The sequence below is a fragment of the Mastigoproctus giganteus genome, chromosome 8 (genome assembly GCF_048544385.1).
Source record: "Mastigoproctus giganteus isolate SK-2022 chromosome 8, ASM4854438v1, whole genome shotgun sequence".
Taxonomy (NCBI): Eukaryota; Metazoa; Arthropoda; class Arachnida; order Uropygi; family Thelyphonidae; genus Mastigoproctus; species Mastigoproctus giganteus.
Window position 1 is genome coordinate 126,898,777 of NC_143582.1, and position 27,228 is coordinate 126,926,004.

The 27,228-nt window shown below is 37.5% G+C and overlaps 1 protein-coding gene across 1 annotated transcript in view; it reads left to right on the forward strand.

Annotated features, from left to right (window-relative positions):
* The window catches only part of LOC150081813 (mitogen-activated protein kinase 1-like), a 262,012-nt gene extending 249,475 nt beyond the window's left edge, over nt 1-12,537 (forward strand). The window contains exon 12 of the mRNA XM_090379718.1: nt 12,317-12,537. The gene's annotated coding sequence lies outside the window, so the exon portion shown is untranslated. The remainder of the gene's footprint in view (nt 1-12,316) is intronic.
* Nucleotides 12,538-27,228: the final 14,691 nt, after the last annotated feature.

The following is a 27,228-nucleotide window of genomic DNA, read 5'->3' on the forward strand; positions in this document are numbered from 1 at the left end:
ATTGCACTAACAGAAAAGCCCAATAAACCAGGTAACTGCTAATTGTTTTTTGTTACAGATTTGACCTCCTAAAATCCAACCAAATGACATGGTTCGGTCGGAGACAATCGTAAGGTAATCTCCAGTGCTACGGTCTCCTGCCCCAATTAAACGGCATGTTGTCCCAATTAAGCGAAGTAAACCCTGGCTATTTTCTCGATTGGGTTCTATTTTTTAAGATTTGCCCCAAATAAATGGCTGCCCCGATTAACCGGAATCCACTGTACTTACATGGTGTTGTCACTTTTAGCATTAAGGGAAAAAGATCATTTTTCCACATTTCTGTACAAAAATTTTTGGTACAGTTTCTGCATCTGGTATGGAATCCAGTTGTTGTCCTTTATCCTTATAATGATTTGAATAAAATCTTCCACCTGTGTTAGTATTTGTCGTTGTGCCATCCTCAAGCTTCAAAGCAAACATTTGACTCTTGTGTAACCATTTTTCATTTTGCTTTCTTTAGCCCCTTTCTTATAGTGTTCTTCTGACAAGATCAACATTAAATTTGTGTATTTCTGGTTGGTTTTTCTTGTTTTACAATAGGTGCAAGGGCACTGACAGTGTTTACAATAATCTCAATGTGTATACAATAATATTAGAGCAGCTCAGATAATTTTACAAGTAAAGTAAATTGATCTGTATATTAATACTGGCAAAATGATTCAAAGAAGTAATGCTTATACTCAAAGATTATTGTAATCAGTTTGCTAATACTTACATGGTGTTGTCACTTTTAGCATTAAGGGAAAAGATAATAATTTTTCCACATTTCTGTAATTTCTGTACCAAAATTTCTGGTACAGCTTCTGCATCTGGTATGGGATCCAGTTGTTGTCCTTTATCCTTATAATGATTTGAATAAAATTCTTCCAATTGTGTTAGTATTTGTTGTTGTGACATCCTCAAGCTTCAAAGCAAACATTTGACTCTTTTGTGTAACCATTTTTTGTTTTGCTTTCTTTAGCCCTTTTCTTCTAGTGTCCTTCTGACAAGATCAACATTAAACTTGTGCATTTCTTCTTTTATGCACATTTTCTGGTTGGTTTTTCTTGTTTTACAATAGGTGTGCAAGGCACTAACAGTGTTTACAATAATCTCAATTTGTTTACAGTAATATTAGAGCAAATCAGACAATTACAAGTAAAGTAAATTGATCTGTATATTAATACTGGCAAAATGAGTCAAAGAAGTAATGCTTATATAGTGTCAGACGTTAAAGATTCCATTAATTGTAATGAACTTATTTTATCCGTTTCTTCTAAGTATTAATCCAGTCCCTCTTTATATATACATAAGCTTTTGGGTAATCTCCATTTATTTTGAGTCCTTTATTATCTGAATTTAGTTTGCAAAGAAATTTCTTCTAAACAAGCAGAAAATAGTTTCGGGGAGATTGACCCATATTGATGCAGTTGCCTTTTCATATATTGATTGGAGCATATTGATGTAAGCTCTACCTACACCTTGGTTGATTAGGGTGTTGTTATTGCTTGTTTTTTGACTGAGTTGAATGCTTTTTCATAGTTGATGAAGGCTATATACATAAGGGAAGGTTGTATTCATTGTGCAGTTCTATAACTTGCTGCACTGTTTGGATGTAATCCATTGTACTAAAGCTTCTGAAACCTGCTTGTTCCCTGGGTTGTGCTTTTCATATATTGATTGGAGAATATTGATGTAAGCTCTACCTACACCTTGGTTGATTAGGGTGTTGTTATTGCTTGTTTTTTGACTGAGTTGAATGCTTTTTCATAGTCAATGAAGGCTATATACATAATGGAAGGTTGTATTTGTGCAGTTCTATAACTTGCTGCACTGTTTGGATGTAATCCATTGTACTAAAGCTTCTTCTGAAACCTGCTTGTTCCCTGGGTTGTGCTGCATCAAGTATTGAGACTATTCTTCTTGAAAGGACCTTAGTGAAAACCTTGTAGACAACTGGAAATAGGCTTATTCATCAGTAGTTTTTTAAATAAACCTTGTCACCTTTTTTTTTGTGCAGTAGAAGCCATTTTGAAAATAGTTTAGCTAGAGCTTCATATACTGGCTGGCCTTCAGGTTTCAATATTTCAAGAGTGACTTTATTGGGTCCTGCTGCTTTATCATTTTTCATTGATTTTATAACATCTACTTTTTTTTACCAAAAAAAGGTACAGCTTTTGCATCTGGTATGGGATCCAGTTGTACTTTAACCTTATTATGATTTGAATAAAATTCTTCCATTTGCATTAGTATTTGTTGTTGTGCCATCCTCAAAGCTTCAAAGCAAACATTTGATTCTTTTGTGTAACCATTTTTCGTTTTGCTTTCTTTATCCCTTTTCTTCTAGTGTTCTTCTGTCATTATCAGTTGGAATATCTGTGTCAGGAAGGTCTTGCAGTACACAAAAATGATTGGACAGTTCTAGTTCAAAGTCTTGATTTTTTAAATAGTTGGTTAGTGTCAATCTTCTTCACTTTAGTTGATCTGACCAATTTCTTTCATTCTTTCATGCAATCAATTTTTGAATAACCGATTGTCGCTTCCAACGTTAAAATAGTTCAAGGCTGAGCAGTCAATGAATATCATTTAATGGTTTGTCAGTATGAAGTAAATTTCACTAGTATTTCCAAGAGGGCTTTTCCATGTCCATTTTCTTTGGGCCTTTTTCTTGAAGAATGAGTTCATGATAAACAAATATTTATTTCTCTACAAATTCAGTTAGTAGACTGCCTCAATCATCTCTTTTTCCAGTTCCATATGAGCCAACAGAGCTTCCCCATTTTGGATCTTAGCAACTCTCGCATTAAAATTGGCCATTACAATTTTATAATGGTAGTCGTCCTGCTTGTAAAGGCACAATACATCTTCATAAAATTCTTCAACTCCATCACCACTATGGCTACTTTAAATCATTTTTGTGCAGTGTAGGAGCATAAGCTTGAATAATTTGAAGCTTATGCCCCTACAAATTAAAAATTAATTTGTAGGGGGATAAGTTTGAATAATTTGAAAAGAATAGCGACTATTTAGCTTAATAGCACAGCAAGCAATTCTTTCGGTAATACTTTCTACTTTTATGGTTGAATCTGTTAGTCTTTTGTTAATCAGGGACCCAGTTCCACCACACCGCCCATTACTTGTTTCTTCGTAGGACAGCCAATGTTCATTTTTTTCTTTAAATCTCACATAAAAACCAATGATGTGCTAAGTGATGTTTTTCAGCTCTTGTAATAGTTCTACTAAGCATGACTCTGTACTCGTAGACCAAATGTTATGCGCTCCAATGTCTCAAGTCCAATGCAATAGCAATTCCTAAATGGCAGCCTGATCGAGCCAGTGATTCTTAGCACCCTCTGCCATTGAGCTGATCTTCCTGCTGACATAGGTAGTAGCTCCCAGGCCTCTAGGGAATGAGGGCCATTTATTTTGTTGTGAAGCCATGTTAAGGGAATGGACTGCCACTCTGATACAGTGTGGGTTGGCAGATGTTTTGCTTATTAACATAACCATTTTAAGTCCTAAATGCCTTGAACTGTCTCCCTCTAAGAATCTCTTTGCATCCACAGCTAATATCATTAGGGTTTTTGTTTGTTTGTTTGTTTGTTTGTTTGTTTGTTTGTTTGTTTGTTTGTTTGTTTGTTTGTTTGTTTAAACACAAACTACTATTTGACAAGATGGTATTTGTAGAATTGAAAACTAGAAGATGGTGTAACCATAATGCAACAGGTTAGATTTTGTAGTTTAAATTATTGTGATTTGATTTGATTATCACTGATTTTTCAAAGTACATATTTCCTTTAAGCACATAGGCAGGTAGGTATCACCTATTAATTGCTTATGGGTAATTGCCTGTGTGTTTAAAATAAATCTACCTCACTGCAACTTGTAATCCCTTTCATGAACAGCCTAACCTTTAATTTTTCTGTTAAAACTTTAACAAGTAGTAATGATTACACATCAAACTGTCAGTGACAGTGAAAAATGTTTATGGACTTCATTGCTAAAAAGTTGATTTTTTATTTAAGTTTTGTAACTGATTTTTTATCTTTATTATTATTAATATTTTGTCATTATTAAATATGATATAGTGAATACTCTTAAAATATTACAGTGAAAACTCGTAAAATATTAACTGATAACTACTGTGACACAAGAGCTGTATCTCACTCTCTACAGTTCAAGAGGCCTCGAGACCTGCCATGTTATGCTGTTCATTCGTATGATCTCTGAGATGGCAGACAGTGGGAAGTATAAAGTACACTTCCCACTAGGGATGTGAAATTATCTAATAAGATTATTAAGCTTTATTGGACACTCCATTTTATGTTTCCTTTGTTATAAAGGGAGAACTATATAACCGCCCTAAAAAAATACAATAATGCAAATACAATAAAACAATATTGTAAACAGTGTTTATATTATAAATATTAACATAACATAAATACAAACATAATTTTCGTTAGAAAAAACCTCATATACCACAGAGTACTTTTTAAATTTTATAAAAATCTTTATACTACAATTAAATGCTCAAATTATTGTTGCTTTTACATTGGAAAATTTTAATAATAATAATGTTGTTATAGTGCACAAAGTCCTTGTAAAAACCATTCTTCACATATTACTAATACTTTGGTTAATATTTAACACAGAAGCACATCAAACAAAACATCACTTGTTTGTTAGTTTTCACTCCGAGATGAGCCTTGTGGCTCTCACTGTCCACTGTGTCAGGTGGAGGTTTCATGTCTGTACTTATGAAGAAAAACAATGAAATTGCATTGTTTTTCATAAGTAAACATAATTATTATTTATATGATGCTGTGCAACTTCACAAACTCATTTCAAAGAAATAAATGGCATAATATAAACAGGTGTATGTTTATACAAGACAAGCAGTGTTGAGACTCATTACATATCTCATAAATTTTCTGTTTATACTCCGGCACGACAACCAAGTCAGTAGAGTTTACAATAAATCGTTAATACTAATATTTATCAAGGAATGCGTGCTATGCACTCTGGGCTACATCAGGCCTAAATGACCAGAAGTGACAATTTTTACATTTGGGTATTGTCACAAGTGGAGCATGTCCTGCCATACAAAAAAAAATTATTTTTTTCAATTTTCATCATGAGTGGTTAAGCATACAAGTTAGATATGTTAATAAAAAAATTAAAAAAGTTGGTGCTCTACATTTTTTTTTTTTTTTTTTTTTACATTGTGGCAGTTATATTAATGAAGAAAATTTAACTATACCAAAAATATTTCCAGGGCCCAGACAACTCTATAGGGAAGTAGAGAACAGAAGCTTATTAAACTCTAACAGGGAGCTAAATGATTTTGTAATAACTGAGAGCAAAGTGGAGGAGAAATTGTTGAAATTAAACATAAGAAAGGCACCTGGGGTGGATGGGATCTATCCGGTTATATTAAAGGAGGTGGCAAAGGAAGTAAACACCCTTAGCCATAATTATGCGAGCATCGTTGGACTTAGGGGAGGTCCCCACGAACTGGAGATGTGCAAATGTATCTCCAATTTACAGAGGGACTTAGGGGAGGTCCCCACGAACTGGAGATGTGCAAATGTATCTCCAATTTACAGAGGGAGATTAAAGGGTGACATGAGTAATTACAGACCTGTTAGTTTAACTTCTGTTCCGGGGACAAAACTGCAGCTTTGTCCAGGATCATCTGGACAAAACTGCAGTAATAATTCAAACACAGCATGGGTTTGTCAAGATGAAGAAGTCTTGTCTGGCCATGGATACTAAGATGTGATCGCAAAGGAACTGGATGGAAAAAATAATTTTGATTTCCTATACTTGGATTTCAGGAAAACTTTTGATACTGTTGCACATGGAAGACTACTGTACAAATTGGAGCAGTATGGCATTAAGGGTAAGTTGCTACAATGGATAAAAGGATGATTGAGTGGGAGGAGAGAGAGAGAGAGAGAGAGAGAGATAATCAATGGACATTGCTCTGCATGGACTAAAATTATTAGTGGAGCCCTCCCCAGGGTTTGGCGTTGGGCCCATTGTTGTTTTCTGTATTTATCACGCTTAATGTCGAAGTTTGCAGATGATAAAGGTTGGCAGGGTTGTTAACGACAGTATGCTACTGCAACAGGATCTAGAAAAGTTGCAGATGCATATGGGTAGAAGTAACCCCAGAGAAATGTACCAACTGTGTGGTATTACACTTGGGGAAGTGGAGAAAGAAAGAGACCTGGAGGTAATTGTGCAATCAGATATGAAGTTTTCTGAGCAGGTCATGTGATCTTGTCAACGATATACAGGAATTTTGCTAGTAGGGATAAGGAGGTGATTATCTCCTTGTATAAGGCAATGGTCAGGCCACACCGTGAGTACTGCGTACAGGTCTGGAAGTCTCATTTTAGAAAGGATGTAGAGTTGCTAGAATGAGTACAGAGAAGGGCAACAAGACTGGTGAGGGGAACAAGGGACACTCTCACAAAGTAAGGCTTAAGTCCTGCAAATTGCAGCATCTGGAGACTAGGTACCTGCGAGGTGATCTGATTGAAGTGTATAAGGCCTTGAATGGATTGAGCAGGCTCAATGCTGATGGGATTTTCCTCTTGTTCAGATTACAAACCTGAGGAGGCATAAACTGAAAATGAGGAAAGATGGTTGTCGAATAGATGTGCAGAAATTTGACTTTAGCCAGCAGGTAGTTGATTGCTGGAACAAACTTCCATCTGTTATGGAAGTTGATAGTTTAAATAAATTCAAGGAAGGAATGGATGGATGAAATGGGAAGGGGTTTTTTTTTTTTTTTTTTTTTTTGGCTGATGCTGTATAAGCTTGCTTTCTTGCATATATGACTCTGCTAATGCTAAACTCTTATTATCATTAGTGCTTTGTAGATCTTGTGCCCCATGATCACAGTGAGTGCAGAGTTTGTGCTTATCAGAACAGCTTGCTGCTGCTAACCTACACTTTGTTTGTTCTTTCATTACTGATGAGACACTGTGGGTGCACGGCTATGACCTTGGAAACAAAGGTTTGGGCCTTCCATTGGGAGGAGTGGACCTTTTCCCACCTTCCTCCTCCAAGGCTCAGAAACAAGACAATCTTGGTCAAATGTGAAGGGCATGCTTATCATATTTCTTGACTCATAGGATCTTGTTCGTTATAAATTTGGCCTGTATGGTCAAACAGTAAACCATGAACACTATAAAACAGTTCTACCACATTTACCTGATGCTCTTCTGAGAAACCCATTCAGAAAGGCATTGGAGACAAATTGCTGCTATGGATAAAGGGGTGGTTGAGGGGGAGAAGACAGAAAGTGGTAATCAATAGACACTGCTCATCGTGGACAAATGTTATTAGTGGAGTCCCTCAGGGTTCAGTGTTGGGTCCATTATTGTTTTCTGTTTTTATAATGATATTGATGATGGTATATCAAGCTTAATGTCCAAGTTTGCAGACGATACGAAGGTTGGCAGGGTTGTCAAGGACACTACTGACACTATGCTGCTGCAACAGGATCTGGAAAGGTTGAGCAGATGGGCTGAGAGGTGGCAAATGAAGTTTAACATTGACAAATGTAAAGTACTACATATGGGAAACAGCAACCAGAGCAACGTATCAACTCTGTGGTACTACACTGATAGTGGTAGAGAATGAAAATGACCTGGGGGTAATTGTGCAGCCAGATATGAAGTTTTCTGAGCAGTGCAGATGAGCTGCAAGAGTAGCTCATGATGTCTTGTCAATGATATACAGGAATTTTTCTAGCAGGGATAAGGAGGTGATTATTCCCTTGTATAAGGCAATGGTCAGGCCACACCTTGAGTACTGTATACAGGTCTGGAGGCCACATTTCAAGAAGGATGTAGAGCTGCTGGAACGAGTACAGAGAAGGGCAACAAGATTTGTGAATGGAACAAAGGGTTGCTCTTACAAAGAAAGGTTGAAGTTTTGCAAATTACAGTGTCTGGAGACTAGGCACCGGCAAGGTGATCTGATAGAGGTATATAAAGTGTTGAATGGTTTGAGCATGCTCAATGCTGATGGGATTCTTCCTCTTGCTCAGAATAATAACCTGAGAGGGCATAAATTCAAACTGAGGAAAGACAGATGTAGGATAGATGTGCAGAAATTTGCCTTTAGCCAGCGGGTTGTTGGTTGGTGGAACAGACTTCCATCCCCTGTTGTAGAAGTTGATAGCCTAAATAAATTTAAGGCTCAGCTGGACAGGTATTTCGAACGAACAGAGGGGTGAAGTGGAAGTGGTTTTTTTTTTTTTTTTTTTGGCTGATGCTGCATAAGCTTGCTTTCTTGCATCATATGCCTCTACTAATGCTAAAGCCAGGAACATGGGCTTCAGAGAATTGCAGCTTGCATTATGAATGCTCTTGCACACTGCACTTTTCATCCTCCATTTATCCATCGACCCATTTGCCATACTCATTGGATTTAGCTCCCTGCAATCACTTCCGCCTAAGATTAGGCTCCCCTAAGGTCACAAATTTGCAGCTACTAGGAAATTATTCAGAACAATGTGACACAGGATCTAATAGCAATTCCAAAAGAAGCCTATCACAAATGCGTTCAGAAGTTGCAGAAGCATTTGGATCTGTGTATACAGCATCAGGGAAATGCTGTATACTGCTGTGATGAACATGTGCCTCTCCCTTATTACTAGGCTCTGGTGTCTCAATATGGATTATTTATTTAACTTACAAATGTGAGAGATAAAAACTTACCCAATTTTAAATACTGCTACATTATATTGGTTCTTGAATGAAAACAGTCTCACAGCAGTATACAGCATTTCCCTGATGCTGTATACACAGATCCAAATGCTTCTGCAACTTCTGAAAATACATCAGCATGTGTTTTTATATTATATCATTGCATTATATCAAATCTCAATTTTTTGATAAAAACACAAAAAATAGTTTAATAATTCTATTCTTACTTTGACACAATATTGGATAATAAAAACAAATATCTTTAGTTATACAATAGTCTTTATTATCCTAAAAGTTATGTCCAATACAGAGCAAGAGAAATCAAAGCAGAAACCAAAACTCTAGAGGAAAATTATACATGAGCAGGCACACTGAACTGTACTAAAGGCACATTAAAATTCACACAGACATAATTTGAATAGATATTTTAATATTAAATTTGAAGTGATGAACGAGATTCAAGTGTTCCCACTGCTGGTTGAAGTACCATATAAATTAGTAGTATTAAACTTTAAGCTCTGAAATAATTGAGATTAGTTGATAGACAGGTTGCAAATTTAAAAAAAAAAAAAAATGCAATAACTGCAAATATGACATTTATTTTATTCCATTATTGAGCTTTTTCCTAATAAAAAAAAATTGTTTTGGTAGACTTATGGTATGATTTTAGACTTTACTAAGTTTTTATCAAAGGTTTTTATTAATTAATTCAATTTGTCAAATGAAGGAATGAAATTAATTTTATGAATTATGTACAATTAAGTAATGCTTTCTGGGTTTTTTTCTAATTTTGTTTCACTAGAGATCTGCCTTTTCAGTGACTAGAAATAATCAACAGTTCACATTCTGCAGCCCTTGATACTTCTCCATTGACTTTAGTGAAATCTTTCTCTCTAGTGTCCTAGTGAAATCTTTCTCTTTGTTCTACACTAACACTACAAGGATTTCCAAGTGGGAATGCATGAAGGGAACCTTTAAGCTGGTATTGCAACTGAACTTTTGAAACTTAATGAACATGCTTTCACCAGTCATTTTTAAATTCAGATCTTCCTTCTTCCAAGAAGCTGTGAATAACATTTTGGAATAATAAGCAATGCTTTTCTCTCACCTTGGTTCATTATTCCCTCTTTAATCTCTCATGAGTGAGAGATTAAAGTGAATTTACTGCTAATGTACTTATATCCAATATCAAAAAACTGCATAATCAAAACAGATCTTTATAGTTATTTAGAAATATTAAATAAAATTACATTGCTATCTGCAAAACTGTACCTAATTGGGTAAAACAGAATATCATTCTTGGTTTCAACATACAATACTTGTTATAAACCATTTAAAATCTTTGCAGATTAGTGTTATTAATAAATTGTTGGTAGTATATTTGCATTGCACTGATATAATAATTAGTCACTTAAAATATGTGATGAACTACAAACTTGAGATGATATTCCTTAGTATTTTCAAAATTGTTGCATAAGGAAAATTGTGACTATCTACCTTTTCTATGATGAAATGGAATACCTCCTGCTCCCTAGAATAAATTCATAAATAATTCAGTGTGTGTGTGTTGTTTTTTTTTTTTTTTTTTCTTTGTATATTAATAGCATGGCTGCAATTGCACAGGGCTCTTCAAAAAGAGAGAAAGGAACTGTTCCTTTTTTTTTTTTTTTTTTTTTTTTTAAATCCTGTGCCTATATTTACTGCACAGTCTTTATCAGTTTTTTTTATGCTAACTGTAGTGGCCTCTGATAATTTCAAGTCCCTTGGTATATTTCTTTTGCACAGAGACGTCCCAAAGTAGGTTAACATTTCTATTTGTTTTCCCCTTTGTAAATGTGCATATGGGCTTCGGCCATGGAGACACGCATAGGATGAAGCTGTTCCCTTTGTAAATTTTACATGTTAATTTATTACTCAAGTTTATGTATTATAAATTTTGTTTTATAATATCTTATGAAGTAGTTATTTAATATTTATCAGAAAAATATCCCAATATGTACACAAGTTTATAACTGTCTTTCTTTTTATTTATTTAGTAATGGGAAATGCCAACTGGAATGTTTTCTAGTAACTACAAGATGCAAGGCAAAAGTTTCCAGACTGGGGCAAATAAAATTAATTTAGATTTGCATTAGTTACATATTGGCATTGTCCCCTCTAGAGTTTATACATCGATCCCAGTGCTTCTTCCACTATTTGAAGCATCTCTGGAACTTCTGTTTTGTTATGCTGTCCACCATTTTCTACGATTCAGCTTGAATCTCTGCAGTGTCTTTGAATTTTTGTCCTTTTAATTTGATTTTCATTTCAGGTACAGGGAAAAAAAATCACAAGGGGGCTTGGAGAATAGGGAGGGGTTCGGGACCATCACCATTTTGATCTTGGCTAAAAACTGTTGAACCGACAAAGTTGTGTAGACCGGAGCATTGTAGTGATGCAGAAGCCAATCCTAAGTGCACCTATCTGGATATTTTCTCCTGACATCCTCCCTCAATTGCCTTTTGGCCCCCATTGTAGAGCTGGTGATTTACAGTTTAGCCTGACAAAAGAAACTCCTGATGAACTATTTCCTCACTGTCAAAGAAAACAAACAGCATTCTCTTAACACTGGATCTGAACTGCCTTCCACAATAAACCCAGGTTTCATCTCCTGTTATGATCTTAGAAAAGAGGTTTCTGTCCTTTCTAGCCTGTGTGCTTGCAGGTCCCTGTGCATGAAAAGCTGGTTCTGTTTATCACTCAGAAAATGGTACACAAATTTTGCAGCAATCTGCCTCATTTAAATTTTCACTTAAAATGTGTCAGTATGTACCATATTACAGGCCTAGAAAAATCATTAATCGTATGCCACCTGTCCTCATGAATGATTTGATACACATTTTCAACAGTGCGACTTGCCAATGGGGGATCTAAGTGCAAAAAATCCTCAGTCAAAGTTTGGCTGCTTTGGAAATGTAAATACCTTTAAAAAGTTTGTGTTCTACCCATAGCATCATCACCAAATGCTTCTTTAAGCATTTTGTATGTCAGCAAAGCTGTTGTCATGAGTTTAAGAAATTTGATGTAAATTCACCGTTCCTTAATGCCCACCATCCTACTTGGTTACAAAAATTGCAAGGCGTGCTCAACAGAAACACACTTAAACACTAATTGCATAACATCCTATTGGTGCAAAACTCACATACCAACTCACAATAAATTACTTCAGGGGTATGTAATGGTCAGGCCTGGAACTTGGGGGTGCACAAGTGAGGCACTTTTCACAAGCACTGCCTAAAATGGGTGTTGCTAGATGCACTACTGCATATATATATATATGCTTGTTAAGATACGATATGAATTAGGCACTGTGACAAGGTTTTGCCTTGGGCACCACAAACGCTAGTGCTACTTCTGGTAATGGTGCACTGCTATCCTACATATGGTTAGTGCTCCAAGTGGCCAGTCTGGAAATTTTGGCTTTTATTTCATATGTCATTGAAACTTTAGTATATCTAATAAAATTTGCTAATTTGTTAACATATTCCAAATAATTTTTATTTATTTATTTTTTTAATCTTTACTTCCAGTATAACCAGCTATACCTACAACAGAATACTTAATATATGTGCTCCAATACCCTGAATTACAGAAAAACCAAAACCTCAGTTTATTCCTTTATGTAAATAATATAGATTCTCAGTGATTATTTTTCTGCCAAATCAATGCCATTTATTATCTGAAAATGCTTAGCCTACCTAGTGATAAAGATTGATAAATAAAAATTATTTTTTTACTTTCATTATCCACCTCAAACAGTTTAAAATAAATTTCATTCAAACTTCTTGCATGAGTTAACTTTTCAAATAGATAAATTGTGAATTTACATTATTTATTTGGATTAATATCTTTTTTATAAAAAGAAATATTTTTGCATAGTTTAGGAAATATAAAACTTTTAAAACCTCATAAGTAAATTAGAACGTAAACTGAAAAATTAATCAACTTTGGAATAATGAAAATGAATGCAGATACTCATTTTCAGGTAAAATATTTGTGTTATTGGTGATGTGCATGTGCTAGTATAATTGCATTGCATTCATTTATATTACATATAATAATATATGTACATTCCATGAAATATGACTGGCAATTCAAGCAGTAATATTTGTTTTATTTATTTATTTGTGTCTGACTTTAGGTAAGAATACACAGAAGTTTAATTTTATTTGGAATCTGAATTGTGTTTGGTATGTAAAACCTGTACAGAAATATAAAATCTTTTGATTTATAAATATTGCTTTGAAAAGTCACTTATATACAAGTTTGGATATTCTATGTTTTCATATTCTGTAATTATATGTAAATATTGTGATTTTATTTGTATTTGAGAGCACATTATGCTACAGTGAATGCATATGCATACACATTTCCATGTATACAGTTGTTGGTTATATATATATATATATTAGGTGTCTGGGAAACACAGTTTGTAGGCCTGTACTGCATGATTGTTAGGTGTGCATTTTGAATTTGCCTGGTGCTCTTTACTGTATATTTTTTTTTTTTTTTTAAATAAGAGGCAGAGTTGAATAATGGTTTCCATCCAAAATAATATTATCCATATAGTTTCTCAGTTACATATTTCATATCCTATGCAGTTTTCCCTGGCACCTATACTTTATTCTTAAAAATCAAGGATTGTGAAGATAATTATTATTTAAGTACCCAGTGTTCCACACAAAAGTTAAACTTTGTTTTTGAAAAAAAAATTATATTACTTATATAGAAGTGCCTTTGTGTCCTCTGCTTTTCTAAGTTGTAGATGAAATAAAGTTGATATGTTGATAATCTTGTTACTCTATTAAGCAACCATTTTCATACAATAAAAAAAGAGCTGTTTTTGTTTACTTGGTAGACTTTGAACTTGGGAGTAAAATTTTTCTAAAATTTGTTGTTTTTTGACCAAACATTCCTTAAATTGTGATTATCAGTAATGTAACTATATTGTACCTATATTATTAAAGTTGGTTATCTGATTTCAGCAGTGATAGTGTTATATGTGTTTGCATGGAATATAAATAGCAAAGCAATTTTTATATATGTAAAAAGATGAGAATACACTTTGAAATTGCTAACTGTAAACATATCATTACAACGTATAAACATGTTATTTAGTAGTAAATGGTGCTTCTTTGGATTTTTATTTTTTATAAGTGAAGCTTGTAAAATGTTTAAAGAAGCTTTCATTCTTTCTGTCTGTAACTTTTAAGATTGTTCATATACTTTGCTCATAGAAATTCAGCAGGGATTTTATTTCAAGTATAAAAATTCCATTTCACGAACTGTGCAGTTTCTTTTTAATGAAAATAAACAGTTATAAGTGCATTTGTACTAACATACACATTATTATTAGCTATATGGTGCACCAGCCAAATTGTACTAACATACACATTATTATTAGGCTTATGCTGCACCAGCCAAAAAAAAAAAAAAAAAAAAAAAAAAAAATTCCTGAGTTACCCTGAGAGAGAGAGAGAGAGAGAGAGAGAGAGAGAGAGAAGAATGATGATATCCAGCTTGTTGAATGTATTCAGGCGTACAACAGACTAAAATCAAGTTCAGTGTCAAGTGAGAGAAATCAGAATCATTTTACTTAAGTAGCAGTTTTGCACGCTGTAAAACTACTGCTTTACAGTAAAAAAAAAATAATTTTTATGCAAATAGAAAAGGCATTACACAAATGGTGGATCGGCACCTGGCAGGTACTCGCATTTATTTACTCCTTGGAAACCATAATAAAAAAAATCAGGACCTATTGCAGTAAAAATTTGATTACATTTAAGAAGCTAGAAAGAATTTCAGATTTTTAATCATTAATTAAAGAGTAATGCAAAGCATTTTTGAAAAGACCTGTCAGGTCTGCACCACTACTGCCAGGTTAAAAACAGCAATTAGCAATCTAAATCAGTTATTATAAAAACTTTTTTTGTATGAAAGTACTATCTCATGTATAATAATTGTAACCCCAGGGGCTCACATCTGGTGAGTATGGGCTTGGCACACCCAGGGTCCTGAGCTGGATATCATCATCATTCTCTTTCTTGGTGATTTCCTTCTACTTTTTTCTCTCTCTCTCTCTCTCTCACTCAGGGTTACTCAGGAATATCTTTTTTGGCTAGTGCAGCATAAGCCTCAGGCTTCCTTGCACCATATAGCTAGTAATAATAATATATTATAATACAACATAACTATAATTTTAATTTAATTATTTTCATAAAAACAGGTGCATTTCTAATATTTATTTGGTCATGGATGTCAAAATGTAACATTACTCTTCTGGTGGCAAGGTTTCAGATGCATAAATTATCTTGAACCAATTCAGTTCAAGAGTTAAAATGTTTTAAACTCAGGTTCGTGAGTAAATTAAACAAAAGATTTTTTTTTACTAAACAAGAAATCCACTGAGGACAGAATTCATGGAGTTCCTGAGAATGTTGGACGAACCCACCGCTTGGCAGGTATATAGGTACAATGCATTCACACAGATAACACTTTGGTGTTAGTATGGCTAAACATTGTGAGTTAACCGACTTTGAAAGAGGGATGATGATGGTGGATGCCCGATGCATGAGTCACTTGATCGCGGAGGTGGTATAGAAATTGCACTTTTCCTGTTCAACAGTATCAAGAGTGTAGCGGGAATATGCCATTTCTGGAATAACATTCTAGACAGCACTGTGTGGAGAAAGGTGGTGGATGAACATGGCCGTCAACATCTGTCTTGCACTGTTTCAGCCAACTGGAGAGCAACAGTGGCACAAATCACCGCCAACTTCAACAAGAGAGGTGCCAAAAATGTCTCCACCAAGACCATCAGGCGATCATTAGTAGCAATAGGTTATGAGAACTGCTGACCCACCAGAGTCCCATTGTTAACACCACAGCACAGGACTCTATGCCTCAATTGGGCAAAAGAACATTGGCACTGAACTTTGAATGATTTGAGGCAGGTCCAATGAGTCCCGTTTCCAATTATTTCGAGGGGATGGGAGGGTGTGTATCTAGCGGAAACTGCACAACAGTATGTGCCCATTGTGTCAACAAGGACCCGTTCAGGCAGGTGGACAGTCGGTAATGGTCTGGGGCATGTTCAACTGGCACACGGGTCCCTGGTATGTCTAGATGCATCTCTGAATGGTCCAAGTTACATATCCATCCTTGTAGACCATCTGCATCCCTTCATGGTCATTGTGCACCCACAGGGTGTATGCCACTAAGGACTTAATTAGCTATAATTGCTCAAAGATAGTTGTACGGGTACTCTAATGTTTTCATGGCATAAGTGTCTTGAATCATGTAATAATATCAGCCAATTCTGAATTTTCACAGCTAGAGTTCTCACACTTGCAATCAAATCATATTACTAGTTCTCAAAGAACTAGGGTGGTCAGTGGTGTTCCCCAACTTGGGCAGTCACTTTCACAGCCCAACTCATAATTGAGACTTCATTGGTTTAATCCTCCCATGCTGAATATATACCTGGAACTGAATTCTGCAGGTTGTTGGAAGGTGGGGATGGCAAGAAATAAAATATATCGCAATCAATATATATGCAGCAAGCGTCCTTGACTGACCCACAAGGACACTTGATTGCTTTAGTGGGTGTGCATTTAACTGGCACGAAGGTGTTATGTTTGACATGTATGTCTGATTATTATTATTAGCCATATGGTGCAAGGAAGCTTGAGTTTTATGGTGCACCAGCCAAAAAAAATTCTAAATTAACCTGAGAGAGAGAGTACAAGAATCAGAATTAGAAGGGAATCATCAAAAAAGAGAAGAATGATGATATCCAGCTCAGGACCCTGGATGTGCCAAGCTCATACTCACCAGATGTGAGCCCATGGGGTTCTAATGCAGTCAGAGAGCATTTCAGAGATTTTTTAGATAATCATGTTGATCCATATTTCATCTGTTTTTATATGACCAGACTGCCCTTTACTAAAATATATATATTGTGCATACTAATGTTCAGGGAAAGATACATCAGTGCGGTCACATTTTTACTAGGTCACTAACGGTGTTGAAAGTTTGCCTATTGTGAGGACGCAATGCACCCTTCATACAGTGTTAATCTCCATTCTATAGGAGAGGTACAGCAGGTGAAACCTTTAATAACTTTTTCGAGAATTCTGTTAATAAATGACTATTCGCATGGTCGGACTGCTCAAGCTAAGTCGTCAAGGTCGCGAGCCTCGTATGGAGAAGGGATGGAAGTGACGCCCTGCAGGTTAATCTTTGCCTGAACCTTCTCCACTGCCTTCACCTAAATAAGCAACTTGAAACAGTATGGGAAAGACAATTGCAGTATATTCCTACTGTAAAACGAGCCATATTCGGATTAACATACCAAGCAAATTCATGTGGGTCAAGTAGCCCTACACGAACTTTTTTTTTTTTTTTTTTTTTTTTTTTTATGTAAACCCCAAACACGAGAGGTATTAGAACCTATAGTACTTAGTACCGTGCTTGGGTTGGAGATTGAGAAGACGAAAGAAGATATTTGTTGACATTCGACTTAAACTTCTGTAGACTGTAATTTTCAGGAAATATGTATGAAGGAAGGTTGTTCGTAGACAGCAGTTGAATGAATAAACGAGGAAGATGAAAAGTTGGACAGTAAATGGATGTTGGCTGATTGTGGCACATGTTCGGACTGTTTTGAAAGAGAGCGGGAATTATAGAAGCCAATTCAGAAGAACAGTGCCCATGGAAGTATATGTAGAAGAGGCATACAGCAGAAACAGTATGTCTATGAGACAGCGAGTGGAGAGACTGTTAGAGCTGGCTCATTAATTAACCTAACTGCCCTGTTCTGAATGGAATCAAGAAGCCCGAGAGAGAAGTTTTGGGGGCACCACTCCAGTTGTGGGAACTATTCCATGGCTGGGCAGATTTATACAGAGTGAGCAGCTGTTCGGAAGAAAAGTAACACTGAGAGCGAAAGACAAAACCAAGTTTTTTAGATGCAGAGGAAGCAATATTTGTAATGCGCTTGTGCCAAACAAGATTAGAAGTCAGGGTAATCCCCAAAAGAGATATATCATTTTACCTAGAAATCGGAGTGTCACCAAAGATAGGCATAGGAGCAGAAGAATCCTTTTTTTTATTATTATTATTATTATTATTATTAGCCATATTGTACAAGGAAGCCTGAGGCTTATGCTGCACCAGCCAAAAAAAAAAAAAAAATTCACGAGTTACCCCCCCTGTGTGTGTGTGTGTGAGAGAGAGAGAGAGAGAGAGAAGTAGAAAGGCATCACCAAGAAAGAGATTTTGCGAGATATAAGACAAGACTGAGTTTTAGAAGGGTTGAAATCAACTAAGTTGTCTTTGCCCCACTGGAGAATTACCTGAAGATTGGCATTTAAGGAATTGGTAGCAGATTTTCAAGAAATTGAAGCTGATTGAGCAGAACAAGGTTTCTCAAAATGGAAAGTGGAATGCAATGTGCTATCATCAGCAAAACTATGGATAGGATTTCCAGTCAATGGAAGAAGGTCATTAATATACAAGAGGAAAAGAGTGGGAGAAAGAACAACCTTGGGGGACACCGGCATTAGAGAAGTTAGAAGACAGAGAGCCATCTACCATCACCCTCAGTGAGCGATCAGAAAGAAAACTGGATAACCAATTACTAAAAACAGTTGGCAAACCATAAGATGGAAGCTTGTTCAGAATACCTTTACGCCAAACATGATTGAAAGCCTTTGAGATATCAAGAGCAACTACTTGTGTTTCACAGAACCTTTCCATTGAATTAGTCCATAAATTGGTAACAAGCCAGAATATCACCAGTGGATCGACACTGACGGAATCCATACTGGCGATTGTTGATCAGACGGCAGGTTTCTAGGTAGTTTAAGAGTTGGCGGTTAATTGATTTCTCCATTACTTTTGAAAGAGTAGAAGTAATTGAAATGGGACGATAATTGGATGGGAGGGATTTGTCAACCTTTTTAGGCACTAGCTGGATATGAGCAAATTTCCAAGCAGAAGGAAAAACACCTTTGGAATAAGAAAGTGAAAAAAGGCGGCAAAGAATAGGAGTAAGTTCAGGAGCACAGGTTTTCAGAACAAGTGGAGAAATACCATCAGGACCTGGAGCTTTCTTAGCATCAAGATTCGTCAAAATCCTGACATCCTTTTGACGGAAGACCACACGAGGCATTGAATGGAGTGTGTTGGGAATGGTGGGAGGCATTTTACCAAGATCATTAATACATGAGTTGGAAGAAAAATGGGATGCTAGCAGGTCAGCTTTATCCTTGGCTGAAGTGACAACAGAACCATCTGGTTTGGACAGAGGTGGGAGCAGAGATGGGCAAAAGTTTCGGCCAATAGCTTTGGCAAGAGACCAGAATGCTCGGCTACCATTAGGACAAGAAGGAAGTTTTCTACTCAGCCTGTTCAAACTCTTGTTTGGACTGATTAATAACTGCTTTACAATTGTTGCAAGCTTTGGTGTAGGCAGAAAATCGGTGAGGACAGGATATTAGAGCTGGAAAAGGAATTAGAAAATGTGAATTGGAATATCATCGATTTGGCTGAAACAAGAAGAAGAAATGAATCACTTATAAGTTTATCAAGTGGAAATCTGCTGTACACCAATGGAAACAGTGAAAGGAGTGAAGGTGGAGTTGAGTTTCTAGTCCATAAAGATTTTAAAAACATTTTGGAGTTCAAAAGTACATCACCAAGAGTGTCAAGATTAGTACTCACGATTTGTAAGAGGTACAAGCTAAAGATTATAATGATTTGTGCACCAACATCGAGCCATGATGATGAAGAGGTTGAAGAAATGTACACCGAAATTGAGTCTTCTAGATGAGCAGAAAACCCACTACACTATTATTATGGGAGACTTCAATGCTAAGGTTGAAAAAAGACAAAACAGCACAGAAAGGGGAACTATAGGAGATTTTGGAATTGGTGAAAGACTTGTGGAATTTCCAGAATCTCAAGGACTGTCAGTAATGAACACTTTTTTTCAAGAAAAGGGTGAACAGAAAGTGGACATGGAAGAGTCCAAATGGATTAACTACTAATGAAATCGACTTCATCCTCACTAACAGAAGATATATCGTGAATGATGTTACCGTCCTGAATAAGTTAAATGTTGGAAGTGTTCACAGAATGGTAAGATGTACACTTGATATAGATGTTGTTGTTATTTGGTTTTTAGGAGCATTAGCAACTAAGGCCATATTGCTCGGGGATATGCGGTGGTCATTCCCTGAATGACCTTTCCGCATCCTCCGTATTTGGTGGTGACGGGCTCGACTTGATATAGATGTAGGAAAGGAAAGGAAAAAACTGACTCGATTAAATAATACAAAGGTCTGAGATAACAGGAGGAGAAAAAGCAGTATGTAGTGGAACTTAAGAACAAGTTTGAGCTTCTCAGACTGCTCAGGACCAAGATATCGATGAGGAATATTACAACTTTCTGAAAGTGATAACGCCCAAGAAACCTATAGGAAAAAAGAAATAGAAAGAAGAAAAAATTAGTCAAGAAACACTTGTCATGATGAACCGAAGACGACAAATGAAAAGCAAGAAAAACACTGAGAGGGAGAAAATTGAGTTATGCAAAGCCATTAGAAAGAGACTCAGGAAGGACATAAGAAGATTTAACACAAGAAAAGTAGAACAAGCATTAAGGGAAAACAAAGAATTTAAATCAGCAGCCATGAGCAGTAATACAGAAAGACAAATGATGCTGAAACTGAAGAATAGCGATGGTTTACTTATAAACGGCAGAGAAGGCATAATTCAAAAAGCAGAAGACTACTATAAAGAATTATACAAGGAGCAGGGGAATGATGCCAGCAGTGGGGGAAGATGGATTGCAAAGTACCAACACATACGACATACCCGATATTCTTCCTGATGAGGTAGAACATGCATTGAAGAAAATGAAAAATCAGAAAGCCCCAGGGGAAGATGAAGTTACTGTAGAGTTGTTAAAATTGGGAGGAAGAGATATAACACAAAAACTCGCAAGGCTATTCACAAAGTGCATTAGAAAAGGTGTGATGCCTAAGCAGTGGAATAATACAATCATAGTTTTGCTGCATAAGAAAGGAGATAAATCAGAAATTGGAAATTCTAGACCAATTAGCTTGTTATCCCACATCTACAAGTTGTTCACAGGGGTCTTTACTAACAGATTAGAAAGAATACTTGATGAGAATCAACCGAAAGAGAAAGCTGGCTTTAGGACAGGATTCTCAACTATGGATCACGTTCACGTAATATCACAGCTAATGGAGAAAGCAAATGAATATAAAACACCATTATGCCTGGCATTTGTGCATTATGAAAAGGCATTTGACTCCATAAGCATAAGGCAATGTTTCAGACACTGCAAAGACAAGGCATAGATACCCTGTATATTATGATTTTGAAGAAAATATATGGGAGTGCTACCTCCTTTATTAGACTAGACAGAGACAGTAGGAAATTTTAAATTGAGAAAGGAGTTCAACAAGGAGACAATATCTCCTTTACTGCTGCCCTTGAGGAAGCTTTCGGAAGATCAGACTGGTCATAGAAAGGAGTCAATGTGAACGGAGAGTACCTAAACCATTTACGATTTGCAGATGACATTGTGGTCATAAGCCACGATCCCAAAGAATTAGAGGAAAATCTTAATCAGTTAGTAAGGATTTTGGACTAAAGATGAATATGGCTAAAACAAAAGTAATGATGAACAAGTATGCTACAGAAAGGGAAATAATGATTGAAGGAGCAGTAATTGAAAAGGTGGAGTCATTATCTGGGACAAGTTATTAGCTTTAGTAATGATAAATGGCTGGAAGTCAAGCGAAGAATAAATTTTTGATGGATAGCATTCAGAAAATATAGTCACATACTGAAGAGCAATATCCCAGTTTGTCTGAAACCAAATGATGAACCACTGTATACTCCCCACCATGACTTATGGAAGTGAAACTTGGGCACTCACCAAAAGAATGGAAGAGAAGCTGAGAACTACACAGCGAAGAATGGAACGAATTATATTGGGAATCAGACTGTTAGATAAGAAGAGAAACACATGGATTAGGCAGCAAACTCAAGTAAAGGACATTCTTATCAAAACTAAAAAGGTCTTGGGCAGGACACAGCTCAAAGACATGATGACAGATGGACTAAGAAAATAACAGAATGGTATCCAAGAGGAGCTAGAAGAAAACCTGGAAGGCAAAGGCGGAGATGGATAGATGAAATTCATGAGTTTTTGAGTAGTAAATGGATGGCCTGCGCCCAAAACAGAAGGAACTGAAAGTTGCTGGAGAGGCCTTCATCCTGCAGTGGATTGAAAATGGCTGATGATGGATGATGATGATTTATCCAAGAGAAAAATCCAAGTAGTGACTCCGTACAAGAAACTGACCAGGCCTGTTTACAGGGGCTGCCCCCAGGGATCAGTACTGGAACCACTCCTCTGGAGTATGGTATTGGATGAGTTTCTGTCCTTCGACTTGGGAGAAGTCCACTCACAGGCATTTGCAGATGACCTGATACTGACTGTTGCCGCAGACAATCGACTTCGATTGGAAACCCAGGCAAATCGAGCAATCCAAATTCTACAAGACTGAATGAAGGTCCATTTTCTTAAGATCTCACTGGGGAAAACCTACTCAATGCTACCGAAAGGAACATTTAAATCTCTGTAGACCACCGCAAATTAAAGTAGAAAATACAACTATCAAACTACTCAGTGAGATGAAATATCTAGGAATCATACTGGACAAGAACCAATCATTCAACCCACACTTGAAACATATCCGAGAGAAAATCAGGAGATATTCTGCCCTCGTCTCAAGAATAGCTAAAAGGGATTGGGGACTCAAGAGGCACACCTTGGGACTGTATTACAAAACGACATTTATACCAGCCATAACTTACGTGTCACCCATCTGGTTCCAGAAAGCAACTACTGCAGTTAACAGAAGGACACTCGATTCCATCCAACGGACAATACTCCTCTCTATTACACGGGCCTGCTGCACTGTGAGTACACATGCTCTGCAGGTTCTGGCGGGAGCACTCCCCCTTGACCTCGAGGTGGTGCGTTGTGCCATGGTGCAGCATCTCGCAAAAGGGCTTCCCTGCACCTTCCTGGGCCACTCCATTGACCCTACAGGAAACCTGAAAAGAGAAAAAACAAAACTCGCCACCCACCTGTAGCAGGTCTGGCAGGATAGGTGGTCAGAATCCACAAAAGGGGAAATAACGAGGAAATTTCTGCCGGATGTCGGAAGATTATACCCAAAAGCACCATCATGGTTTCACCCTGGACTGTACACTACGTATCTTTTAACAGGTCATGGGGCCCTGAACGAAACAGTTTTAAATTAGTTAACGATCCCCGCTGTGTCTGTGGGGAATTGGAGACATGGTCTCACATAATGTACAGCTGTGAAAATTATGAGGATCTCCGCTGCCTCCTGATGACAAAGCTGACTTACTTCCCTCGCGACAGGGAATCAAACCTGTTGGACTCGCAAGAGGAGTATAAGGAGTTGACAAAATTCGCCCAGGGACTGTTCACCCGAAGGAGGACACTTATTGCTGTCTACAGGGATCAAGAACAGTCACCACGACTAAACTAACCATCCTTGGACTCAACGAAACTGGCTCTCATCCAGATACAAGACCTTCCTTTGGGACTCTATATTTTTTTTTTTTTTAAGCCATGCTCCCTTGTGTGGCCCTTTGCCTCCACTTCCCGGGCGGGAGGGGGAGGTGACCTGGTCTCTTCCCCTCGCCGTCCCTCTCTTCCCTCTGGTGGGGCATGGGCCTGCTCCACTGATTTGGGGGTCATCTTATCTATGGACCCCTTATTTCTGTCTTTTCCCCCCAGCCTTCAGTCTCCCCACCCCTCTCTCTCTCTCTCTCTCTCTTAATTATAATTACTAGTGTCTGAACCATTGTTAAATTTCTTGAGCCCTACACCCAAAAACTTAACATTTATTTGCATAAATAGTACTTTTTGGCTGACCCATAACTATAATGTGTTTTTTTATTTATTTATTTTTTATTATTTTTTTAAAGGTCCTTGCCACTGAAATCTCAGGAAATTAGGTGGCAGGACCTGCCAGAGTAAATAACTATAATACTGGTGTACCTGGTCTGCCTCCACGAGGCAGAGTGTGGACAACGTTGGGTCCCATTAGGGGCCCAGCGGCTAAATGACCAGAGGAACAACGGTACACGACACTACACATGTACAAAATCCATACACTTTTAAACCTCTGGCATTGACAGTGTTCTGTTTCACACCCACAATGTATAGCCCGCGGAGATGGGGGAAACCCCTGGTGCCGTTTGACACTAAACACACTCTACACAACATTAAACACGCCTAACGCTGGCTCTGAGTATAGGAAGAATAAGTTGCTTGTATAACATCAAAATATCGGAATCATCTCTAATCATCAGAATATCGGAATCATCTCCATAAGCGTTTAATTAAATCCAGCGAATAACGACATTAATATAGGAAGGATAAAAATTTAACACATAGATCTTTGACATGGTCGACAGATTCATAGTGGCATAGTATTTAGGTTCAGGCGCCACCGGTGGTTTCCCACATCTGCACCATATGTACTCTGTGATGAAATGCAGAACTACTGCACAGCCAGAAAAAAAGTGTAATGTCTGGTAATGTAGTATTGTGCTTTGTTCTGTTGTTGTGTCTGGCTGCTTGGCCGCGGGGCCCCTACTGGGACTCCACGTTGCCCGCCACAACCACTGGGAGGTGAGCCAGGTTGCTCATTATACTCTGGCTGCCTCTGCCAGGGTTGCCTAAGCTACCTGACAGAAGCCATAAAAAAATAAATAAATAAAATAAAAAATAAAAAAAATTATAATAAAATAAAAAAAAAATGAAAATAAATAAAATAAAAAAATAAATAAAAAAATGAAGAGTGAAAATAAAAAAAAAGTTGAGGCTGTAAAAAAATAAAAAAATAATAAATAAAATAAAAAGATAAGAGAGCATATGGGGGGGGGGAGAGTAAGAGAAGAAGAAGAGGTCAAAAGTGGGGAACAGTAGTTGGAGTGGACCAAAGAGGGAAGGCAGTCCACTATAAGGAAGAGGATGGAGAAGGGAGTTGAAAATTACAGGAGCAGGTGCTCCTGTGAGTATCCTGCACCCAGGGTAAATTGCATTATTCTATCCCAGTAGGGGATCGCAGGGGTGGCATGTTATTCTGTTCTGCTCTGAGTTCTGAAACAGATTCAGTGGGCTCTAAAATTAAACAAGCAAATAATATTGATAGCACTTAAGATGATTTTCCTGAATGTGTTTTTGGGTTGTTTTTGTAGCGCTCAGAAATTATATTTGATAAATAGGCAGAAAAGTTTTAACCGCCTACCAGAAGAATACGATGGTCGCTTCCTTTCAGCACTTCCTGCATGCAACAGACTAGCCATTGAATCAACTGAAATTACGTGAGACCAGGTAATTCAGGTAATAAAAAAGTAAAATAAACTACACTGGGTTCAGGTGGGTTTCCAATGTTTATCTTGAAAGTTTATAGTGTCTATATTATTGGTCTTGTAAAACAAACAAATACTAAATGAGGTTAAGATCCCTGCAATCAGGAGCCAGTATTACATAAAACTTGTTCCAAGTCAAGCATCTTAAAGGTACAAAAGACCTAAGACAAATTTCAGTTGGATAGACAGTCTATAAGTTCTCTGAGAAGGCCATCCTACCAAAACTGCTTCAACTAATGGAACTAGTGTAAATTGCGTGTATTCTGTGGTCGATTTTCGGTTTGCTGGACGAAAAACCTAAGTTTCTTGGAGGAAACCATGCTGCCCTCGCCTGAGACCGAGCCACGTGAAAAGAGCCGTAAAATTTCCTCTAGTCACTGACAGGACTTGAACTCAGATGTCTTCCACCCGGTGTGACGAAGACGCCGATTCTACTAACTGTGCTAACTACAAGAGCGAAAAGTGTCGCCGAAGAATATTTCATATAATAGGCATTCTGGCATGTAAAGTCTGAGTATCCAATAGAAATCGATCTACCACCTTACAGAGCCACACATTAAGCAAAATATTCATGCCAAAAAAAAAAAAAAAAAAACACGGGTTGCAACCACATTACTTCATTCCCAGTTTTTGGCTTGCTCAGTGAACTAGCCATATCTCCAGTACTCAGGATGGCAAGTCATCATCGTTTAGGTGACTTTTTGAGATGGCAGGCCGTTAGATGACTTGAAGCCGAGCAGTCGCAGGGAAGTGCCATGTTGGCGTAATATGTCACACAGTGTCGTCTCGGCACTACGGACGCAGTTTCAGAAGACAGGAACCATTACAAGAAGAGTTGACCAAGATGGCCAACCAGAACAGACCACTATCTGGCCCCTAAAAGCAAGGCAGAACCGTATTATGTGCTCTCATCAACTGTTCCTTGAGGTTGCTGCAGCCACAGATGAAAACATTTCCAACTGGACTGTATGAAGAAGGCTCAATTCAAGTAGACTAAGCAAGGAAGCCAGTGATTTTTGTACATTAACCAGTCTGTGTGGGTAGTACAGTGGTATCGTCACCGTCCTCCCCACACCAGGTGGAAAAGGCCCGGGTTCGAATCCCGCTTGATGACGCAAGGAACTTTAATGGGCTTTTTTCACTCTGAGTTAGTTGGTCTCAGGCGTAGATAGCAAGAGTACCCCCCTCCCAGAAATGGTTTTTTTTTCGTCCAGCAAAACAGACAAATCGACCAGAAAACACACGTAATTTACAGACACAAATGCAGGAATTACGGGTGACCTTAATATAATAAATGTGTCCCATTAACCTCAAGCCATCGCAGAGCTCTTCGAAACTGGTGCCATGAACATGTGACTTGGAGCCAAATGGGGTACACTTCTGTTCTCTGATGAGTGCTGTTTTAGCTTAAAAACAGCACTTCATGAAATGAAGGATGTGTTATCATCCCTCGAACCTTAGAGAAAGGGAAGCTTACGGTGAAGGTTGGGGTCTCGTGTGAGGGGGAACAATGATCAACGGCCGCACCCCTCTTTACGCTTTTGATAGGCGGGTACCGTAGCTATGCAGAGGTGCCAAGAACAGATCCTAAAACCGACTTTTTAGTGGGGCGTAGGTCCAGATTTTATTTTCATGCACAACAACATCACTACACATAGTAGTGGAGGAGTATCTTGAAACTGAAGCTATCCAATGACTGCCCTGGCCAGCATGGTCAGCAGACTTAAATTCAATCTAACACCCTTTCCTCAACATCAGGTGTTATGTTTCTGGGCCTACCTGCTCGTACATGTGCGAAGCTCCCATGTTCTCTAAGGCCCTGATGTACCCTGTACCCTGATGAATATGCACCTGTTGGGCTGCCTTCGGTGGGGAAATGTTTCTTGGTACAAACGTGCAGCCTCGAGTGCACTGCCGTTGGATT